This window comes from Quercus lobata, chromosome 4, assembly GCF_001633185.2.
Source record: "Quercus lobata isolate SW786 chromosome 4, ValleyOak3.0 Primary Assembly, whole genome shotgun sequence".
Taxonomy (NCBI): domain Eukaryota; kingdom Viridiplantae; phylum Streptophyta; class Magnoliopsida; order Fagales; family Fagaceae; genus Quercus; species Quercus lobata.
In genome coordinates this window covers 17,256,557-17,267,057 of record NC_044907.1, presented here as the reverse complement: position 1 = coordinate 17,267,057, position 10,501 = coordinate 17,256,557, and positions in this window count along the sequence as shown.

Genomic DNA, 10,501 nt, shown 5'->3' with positions numbered 1-10,501 from the left:
AGATGGTATATTTCCAGAGAAATTATTATGATATAAATCCAAATATTGTAATTTTTGAAGCTTTCCAATTTTAGAGGGAATATTACCAGATGATTTGTTCATCCACATTTCTAGGCTCTCCAAACTTATCAAATTTCCTATTTCAATAGGAATTTCTCCAAATATTTTATTATTATCTAAAAGCAAGCTGTAAAGAATAGTTGAGAAATTGCCTATGCACTTGGGTAATTCTCCCCCAAAGTTATTGGAATTTACATTCAATATACTCAGGTTGGTGGCATTTGTTAAAGAACAAAGAAAACACAGGTCATTTTCTCCTCCATTACCAAGACGGTGATGACCAAAAAAAGAATTCTATTTAGTTTCTCTAAAGAAGGGACTTTTCCACTTACCTTATTATCATTCAGTTGAAGTGTATCTAGATTTGTAGCATTAGATATTGAAACAGGGATAGCTCCAGTAAATTGATTGTAGGCAGTGGAAAAAAATCAAATATTAGGTAGTGTGATACCTATGTCCGACAGAAGATGCCCTTGGATTTGGTAGTTGAATCCTACATCAATTATTTCTAATGAAGACAGATTAAAGATTAAGGGAGGAATTGTACTAGACAACCTATTTGAACTCGCATCAAACATTTTAAACTTGGTCAATTGGCCAAAAGATTTTGGGATACTCCCACCTAAGTTATTAAAATTTACGGAAAACTTTCCTAGTAACGATAAGTTTCCAAAAAAAGGTGGGATACTTCCTGTCAGATTATTGTTGCGAATAGCAAAAATTGAGAGCTTTGATAAGGCGCCAAGCATTGCAGGGATTTCTCCAGTGAGAAGGTTGCGAGAAAAATAAAGGCCTTTTGAGGTTGGTGCAACTGGATAAATTGCTTGGAATTTTGCCACTAAGTGTATTATTTTCCAACTCTTAAGGATTTCAATCTGTGTAAATGGCCAATTTCTGGAGGGATTTCATTATGAAAGTTGTAGTTTCCGATGGATAGATTCCTCAAAAAACTTAAATTTCCAACATGGGGTGATATGGAACCTATCAATTTCAGAGATCGCAGGTCCAACATGATAACTCTTTGATGTCGGCAACCACAAGTAACTCCTTTCCATCGGCAAAAGTGGATGTTGTGATTCCAAGATGTCATAACACCGAAAGGGTCATGAGTGATCTTGGCTTTGAATTCAAGCAATGCCAAGTGATCCGTCTCATTATTCCCGCCAGCCATAGAGGTGACTAACAAGCCACAACACCAGAGAAACATAAAAACATGAATGCAAAAAGACGAGGACGGTGGAGGTGAACTCCAGTGGGAAAGACCCATATGCAATATGGTTGAAGAAGAAGTTGGTAGAAGTGTGTTAACAAGTGGGTGTTGTTTATTCGAAACAAATCAGAGGGTTTGATTTCGCTAATTAGCGCTCTAGGAAAAGCACATTTATACGAAGGTTAAGAATACATAGGATCGAAGAAGACTTTTGCTTGTAGTGCCGACCCAGACTAGATGGACTTGGGGAATCGAATTGTAATCAAAGCATGTAATGGTCAATGGTCCCGCCAGTAGTGGGTATTGAGTGGGTCAGTAGCGTCAATAGTCTGTAAGTGCACTACCAAAAAAAAATTGTTAAAGGTAATGACAAAAAATGACATTCTATTTAGTTTCTCCAAAGAAGGAATTTTTCCACTTAGTTTATTTGCATTCAAATCAAGAAAACCTAGATTTAAGGCATTCGATATTGACACAAGGATAGATCCAATGAATTGGTTTTGGTAAATGAAAAAAAAAAAGATATTTGGTAGAGTGATACCTATGCCTGATGGAAGATGCCCTTGGATTTGGTTGCCGCCTATATGAAATTCTATTATTAAAGACAAATTGAAGATGGAGGGAGGAATTGTACCAGACAAGCTACTTGTTTGCACATTAAAATAAAAAAGCTTGGTTAATTTGCTAAAAGAGTCCGGGATAGTTCCATCCAAGTTATTAGAAGTCAAAGAAAACACTTCTAGAAATGATAGATTTCCAAAAGAAGGTGGGATACTTCCTGTTAGATTATTGTAGTAAATAGCAAAAAACCAGAGCTTTGACAGGGTGCCAGGCGTTGCAGGGATTTCTCCAGTTAGAAAGTTGTAACCGACATTAAGGCCGTTGAGGTTGGTGCAACCAGATAAATTGCTTGAAATTTTGCTGCTAAGTGTGTTATTATGCAATCCTAAGAATTGCAATTTGCGTAGTGGCCAATTTCTAGAGGGATTTCAAAATGAAAGCTATTGTTTTGCAATGTGAGATTCCTTAAAAGCTTAAATTACCAAAATACAGTGATATGGAGCCTAACAGTTTCAAAGATGGCAAATTTATCGTGGTGAACCTTTCATGTCGACGACCACAAGTAACCCCTCGCCAATGTGACTGAGAAGCCACAGCACAAGAGAAGGATAAAGACAAGCATGCAAGAAGAAGAAGATGGTGGAGCTGAACTCCAGTGGGAAAGCCCCATATCCAATATGGTATGTAGAAACAAAACAGAGAGGGTTTGATTTCGTTGCTTAGTGCTCATAAGGAAAAGCACATCTATATATACATACATACATATATATATATATATATATATATATATAACCGAAGCTTTTAAAGCTCCCACAATTTTCCACGTCAGCACAATATTTAAATTAAATTAAATTTTCCACCTCATCACTGTTTTCTTTTTCCAATGCAAATTAAACTTCTAGTCAAATAAGGACACTCTCCCACCACCTCTATTCTCTCCTATTTAAGAATTGCTTGCGTAGAAAACCTAAGCCCCAAAAACTATTCGCAAAGAAGATGATGTTTGAGGACCCTCACCACAAAGTGAATATTGAAACTGATATCTTTTTATAAAGGTTGGTCAATATCTTATATTTATATGTATGGCCGTTGGTCACCACTATTTTTTTATTATTTTTATTTTAAATTATTTTTATTTTAGATTTTATGATTAGATCTACTATTATCTTCTTTTGCCGCAACACAATTTTCTCCTTAAAACTTATTTTTCTTCAAGATTTTTTTGAGGGCGGCTCATGCTTCACAATTCACATATTCCACTTATGTATTGGACTCCTCTCCTTCTTCGGTCAATGCATCAAGGTTAGGGTTATTTGATTTGTTCAATAAAAATTATAGATTTGTTGTTTTTTCTTATAAGTTTGTCAATTTTTGTTTTGTTTATTTAATTGCTGGGCCTGAATCTTTTAATTAAATCTTCAAATTTTTTTAACCTTTTAAAAGTTTTAATATTTTGAATTTTAATATTTAAAAGGTAACTCATATTTCTCTAATATTTCTATGTTGTGTAGACATGTTTTTTTTGTTTATTATATTTCTCCATTGTGTAGTCACATAATTTGTGTTTTGTTTTAATAAATTCTTGGCTCAAAATCTTCTAATTGTTTGGTTTACATATGAATTTTTAAGTTCATTTTTTGCAATACATTTAATTGTCTAGCGAATTTCAATAGTAGAAAAGCTATAATCATGGATTCCCTTCTTTCTATTGTATTTCTCTATTGCGTAATTATATATATATATATATATATATTGTTTTATTTCAATACTTTTGAAGCTTTGAATCTTCTGATTTTTTTTTTAAATTTTTTTTTGGCCTTTTGGAAGTTTTAACATCATAACTTTTGGGTTTTATTTTTTCTATTATCAGAAATTATCTAGAAGATTTCAATGAATATCCATGGATTATTCTTTTTGAGGGTAACCCATCTTTATCTTATATTTCCATTCCTAACTTTTTTTTCCTATATTTTTTCTTTAATTGTCCGTGTTTACGTCTCTTTTGTTTTTCTTATTTTTACTTTCATAGCGTATGTACATGTTGTGTATGTTCTTTGATTCATTCTTTAATGATTTTTGTGTGAGTATGTATCATCGTATCTGCGTACTTAAGCAAAATCTATAAAGACTAAAGATGCTTTTTTTTTTTTTTTTTTTTTTTGTAATGAATCCTGTGTTTTTCATGACTTTAGTGAGTCATATTCTTAATGATCGAAATGGTTTTGTTTGACGTAGATTTTGTTCATATTGGTTTCAAAGTTTATTTCTTGGCTTATATTATAGATTGTAATATATTTATTCATCAAACTGTTTAGTTGAGTTTGTTTTTGAAATTGTTTTCAGTGTTGGACATTTTCTTGAAGCATGTTGGTATCATATATTAAAATACTGTTAAGTTGATAATAATAATAATAATGTAGCTATATGATTTTATTTTACAAATTCAATTTTGATGTTGTAGTAAAATAAACAAATATTAAATTATATATTGTACTCAATACATTTCCTGTGCATCGCACGGGTTAGTGACTAGTTTATATAAGAATTGTTGAAGATTGAAGCAGAACCAACTTTCTGCATGTAGTTCGGACCCAACCCAAAAGATAAGAAGGTGAGGACTTTGGGTTATTTTAATCAACGAATGTAACCGTCATTGGACCCGTTAATGAAAAATCTTCTTGATTGAATATGAAAAAAAAAATTTAAATAATGTTAGTTGAAAATACATGGTTGAAACATGGCCACTGTGCTGCCTTAAGTAGATGTAGATTGCGCCACATTTTCTTCCATTTGACACTCATCTTTATGGACTCATACGGACTCCAATTTCAAATTCACCGGCACCATTTTATTATTGATGGAAGCCATTGCAGGTAAAGTTTATCAAATCAGAACAGGTTAAGTTTTCTGTGGCCAAGGACTAGAAGTCAGAATTGGTTGCCTTGCAGTTGTCAGTGACGAGTGCGGAATTTTGACATCGGAAATTATTATTATTTTATTGTTTTGTGACTGTATTATTTTGTCCATCCCTAAAAGATATTTTTACTGCATTTTAGTTGCATGGACTTCAATCTTTGCCATATTTTGCGAGCCTCCAATTTCACTGAAACATGAACACTCAAATTTTGTATTCTAAACTATACTCCTGATCACACTTTATACCATAAACATTTTGAATGCACGTTTCACACTCTAAACTATGATCTTTGTTACATTTTACACCCTAACATCAGGTTTACCATTAAAAACCTAATTGCCCTTACTTTCAATGCTTTAAAAACAAAAAACAAAATATATTTTAACACCCGAAACTATACTCATGATTACAATTTGCACTCTAAAATTTTAATTTCCATCCAAGTTAACGACAAATTTAATGTCGAGGTACAAAGTATAACAAGGGTCATAGTTTAGGGTGTAAAATGTGCATCCGAAAAGTTTAGAGTGCAAATTGTAATATAGAGTATAATTTAGAGTGGTAAAATGTAATTTTTCCAAAAAAAATATCATGATTTTGGCTTTAATTAGTAATTACCTGTAATATGATCAAGACTAGGGATGACCATACCCATTAGGTAATGGATATCCAACCCTACCCAATCCAAATGTTTCGGGTAATACCCGGTTCTTCATGGGTAGAGCCTAATTGGGTAGGGTATGGATATTACCTGAATTATTCAGGTAGGGTATGGATATTATCCAAACCCAACCCGTATTAAAAAAAAAAAAAAAAAAAAAAAAAAAAAAAAAAAAAAAAAAAAACCACCCAACCTCTCTCATCGTCACTACACTCTCTCTGGCATTAAGATTAGAAGGGTTGTAATGGATAGTCTTAGTGGCAAGATGAGAGAGGCCATCACCTTAAGCATTTCCCATCAAATCCTCGAGCAATTCAAGCTTCTGGGCAACCTTGGCCATGTTTGAAGCTCGAACTTGGTAACCCAAAAAAGGATGCTATCATCCATGAAGAAGAGATGGGTAATGTTTGAGCAATTACGGGAAATAGAAATGCCATTAAGGGAGTGATTTCTTGCTGCCTTGTGAATGATGGCCGAGAGTCCCTCAGCACAAAGAAGGAAAAGGCTCGGGGAGAGGGGGTCGCCTTGGCGTAGGCCCCTAGATGGAGTGATGTTCCCATAAGCCGCCCCATTTATTAGGACTGAATAGGAGACTGATGTAATGCATTGCATAATGAAATTCACCCATTTAGAACAGAAACCAAGCTTTTCCATGACCCTTTTAATAAAAACCCATTCTACCCTGTTAAAAGCCTTACTCATATCAAGCTTAACAGCCATATAACCCTCTTTTCCCGCTGTTTTGTGGTTTAGGTAGTGCATTAATTCAAAAGCCACTAACACGTTGTCCGTAATGAGGCGGTCTGGAGTAAAAGCACTTTGGTTCTCAGAGATGATATCTGGGAGAAGGTTTTTGAGTCTGTTGGCCAAAGTTTTGGAGATAAGCTTGTAGATAACGTTGCAAAGACTAATGGGTCTAAATTCAGTCATTTTCTTTGGGTTGCTTGTTTTTGGGATGAGGGAAATATTAGTTTTATTAATTTCATTCATGGGCAGATTGTTGTTAAGGACATTCAGGACCATATTAGTAATGCTATTTCCTACAATATTCCTATATTTTTGGTTAAAAATAGCGGACATACCGTCAGGTCTGGGAGCTTTGGTAGGATGAATTTGCTTGAGAGCTGTAGCCACTTCCTCTCTAGTAAAAGCAAGAGATAAGCTTTCATTCATCTCCTCGGTCACCTTAGGGGGGATAGCATCAACGACCTCCTCAACCCTAGTGGGGAAAGCAGTGGAGTAAATGTTTTCAAAATAGTCTACGGCTGCTCGGGCAATAGATTCCTTCTCCACACACCACCTGCCATGTTCATCCCATAATCCCAGGATTGTGTTTTGTTTACACCTATCTGAAGCATTGGCGTGGAAGAATTTTGTGTTCCTATCACCTTCCTTTAACCAATGTGCCTTGGCTCTTTGACCCCAATATAGCTCCTCGTCCTCCAAAAGCCCATTCAACTCCCTTCTCAGGTTTCTAATCTCAGAACTCAGCTCACCATTTTTATCTTGCTGTGTAAGGGCACTTAAGGCATTTCACTTTAATTGGATTTTCTTTGGGATAAGGCCATAGACCGATGAACTCCAGCTAGATAATTCAGAGGCACAACGCTTTGAATTCTCCATAATACCTTCTGGTGTGCTTAAATCCACCCCCATCCCCCAAGAGGATTCAATAATGTTCCTGCATTCCTCATTCTTCGCCCATAAGGCTTCAAAGTGGAATCGTTTAGCATTGGATACGCGTTTGGGGGGGGGGGGGAATCAGTAAGAAACAAAGCACAATGATCAGAAGTTGAGTCCACAATGTGGTAAAATCTCATCCCATCAAATTTCCCAATCCACTCAGTGTTAGCAAAGGCTCTGTCAAGTCTTAATTGAATTCTATTCTCACCCTCTTGCATATTGCACCAAGTGAAATCAACACCACTATAACCCAAATCCATAAAACCACAAAAATTCACAGCATTCCTAAAGCCTTCCATTTGATGTTGGGGACGAGAAATTCCCCCATTTTTTTCATTTATAGATAATATTTCATTAAAATCACCCAAACATAGCCATGGAAGTAGAAATTGACTATGCAAGAAAGCAAGAAGTTGCCAAGACTCGTACCTTCGATGAGTATCGGGGTGACCATAGAAGCCAGTAATCCTCCATTGGAAGTTTTCCTCAGTCTCCCTGACAATGGCGTTAATGTGGTTCCCTGAATAGCTGTTGATATTCAAGTTTACATCCCTGGTCCAAAACATAGCCACTCCACCACTATGGCCTTTGCTGGGGACAATAAGGCCATTTGCAAATCCAATCCAGTTTTTTATTTTCTCCATCTGCTTTATTTTCGACTTTGTCTCCATGAGGAAGACAATTTTGGGCTTCCAGCGACGCACCAAATCGTGCAGCGCTCTGACTGACCGGGGGTTCCTGAGCCCCCAGCAATTCCAGCTTAGAGAGTTCATTACTCTCGGCGATGCTGCAAAGCAGCCATCGTCGATATCTCTAATCAACCTAGACAACTCTTCAAATAGCACTTTTGACCCCAAGTCCACAGCGATTAAAACTTAATATACTCATAATTCAGCTTCACTTCAAAGGTTCAAATATTCCAACACAAAGATGCCCAAAACAGAGACTCTTAAGAGACTGAATTACCTGTAGCCAAGATGAGGTGCTAATGAAATGATATAGAAGCTCCCGCTATTGCAGAGAGCTCGCTCAAGAAAAAGGTTGGTCCACGAAGCAAAAGCTCACCCAACAGCGGCCAAATCTTCAGAGCTACGGTGAAGAAGATCGGCGCCTAAAAACCATGAGGCGACGACCTCAATCAACAGCGAAAAACCCACACAAAGGGTACGGGAAGCCCACACAGCGAAAGCCCACACACTGGGCAAGGCAGCCAAGAAGAGTTCCAAGGAGCTCACCCAACGGCAGACAAATCAATAGAGCTACGATGAAGAAGATCGGCGTCTAGAGACCTTGAGGCGGCGACCTCTATTAACAACGGGAACCCACAGAATGGGCACGGGGAACCCACACAGAGATCCCACACACAGGGCAAGGCAGCCAATAGAAGCTCTTGTGATCGCTAGCGGAAAAATCGAAAAAACGTGCGCCGAGAGAGGGAGCTGGAACCCAATCTAGAGAGAATAAGAGACAGAAGCTCTAGAAAGACCTAGAACCCAGCGGTCCAAAGAAAAAAAACTCCTACTAGGGAGAGTCAACTCCTTTTTTCCTTTTACGGCATGTTTGTGTTTGGCACAAGACAACATCAAATTTGTGTTTCTGCTTAGAATTACTGGTTGTTCATTTATGATATAACAACATATAAGTCCTACTCTTTTGATTTTTGATCAAAGAAATCCCAACCTCAACTCAGCCCATAAAGGTTATGGAGAGTGATTGCCTATAGCACACCCAATGTGCACAATCCTTTTAATCGGAAGTGGATCTTATATTGGGCCCGCTTTAATTATCCGCAATTATGGCTGTGGACTCAGCCCACAAATGTAAAAAGTGATACATCACGAGAATGAACCTAAATAGTAGCAAATTGCTTTTATTCTATTCAATCAGTTTTATTAATAAAAAAAAAGTTTGATCAGTTTTAAGATTAATTATTGTCTGAGAGTAGTGTGAAATAGATCTCAGTTACTGAAAATTGAAATACAAAGGTCACAAATTGAGGTTTTTCTTTTTTCCTTTTTCTTTTTCTTTTTTTGGAAAAAACAAATTGAGCTATACTAGCTAGCGAAGCACACCATTCAAAGGCCTTGCAACATCACAATGGTACAGTGGGTCGAAATGATAAAGGAAAGGTTAATAGATGAACTTAGGGTATTTGGTAATTAACTATTTTTAAAAACTTTTTATGTGAAACAAAAAAAATAATTGACTTTTTTTACAGTTTTTTATATTTTTCATAAAAAATGGTATTAAAATTTTCCTAAAATAGTTTTTAACAAAGGGACATGTTAACAGATGCTCTTAGGGCAATTGTTAATAAAAAATTTTTAAAAAGTTTTTATATTACTTTTAGTTAAATTGAAAAAGTTATCAAAACATTAAATTTTTTTCTAAAATAGTTCACTAGGGACATTTGTTAATATTTTCCTTTAACAAATACTTTAAGAGCAACAACACCCAAATGATAATGGAAGAGTGAAGAACAACATGATTCTCCTCTTTGTAGCTCGATGCATGTTCTTTTGCTTTTGCGTCAACTCCAAGACTTGGTAACTTATTAGTAGCCCATTGTGTGCGTGGCATTGGCTACAAAATTCTTAATACAGGAGGGAAAAGGGGAAGAAAGAAAAAAAGCAAAAACAAAAACAAAACAAAAAAGATACATGATAGCTATGGCTATGGGGAACAGGGGAAGCTTACCTTATCGTGATGAAGACCTTTATAAGAAGTCATCATTCTTGTGCACCTGTGGTGATGAAAGATAATTTCAATATATTAGAATAATAAGCTTTGGGTTTTAAATAATGACATTACGTTGAATGAGACATTTCTTAGAATATTATAAAAACATTATTATTAAATTAAGGACAAAATTTTACTTCAAATCTTGTAAAACAAATCTCCTACAAAACCATTATGTGGGAATTCATATGTGCATTAAATCACATGAGTCACTAAATTATTTAAACTAGTTACATAATTATTAATTTGATCATGCGAGTAAAAGCACATGATGATCATATGAACTATGCATAGTGAATTGGTGGAAATTTTCTGCAAATCAATTTGGAGGTAATTCTAGTAATGACTTAATGTGTAAATTAAGCTTTCATTTATGTTTTACTAGTAAGAAAATTCATGATGCAAGAATGCCCATTTGTAGGATTAACAAATCCTAACTCATTTAGCATTTGTGGAACTAGTTACCATATAATTAGATTTTATTTAAAATTATTTTTTATGTGGGATAGAATTCTATTGTAGTCTAATTTTTTTTTTTTTTTTTTTTTTTGAGAAAGAAGACTTTAAAATTTATATTAAGAAATAGGCAAATCTGCCTCATAAGCAACTAAGGTATATGATGGGACGTCTTCCATCAATATAGAAAAACCAGGGACATGGCGTACATGTC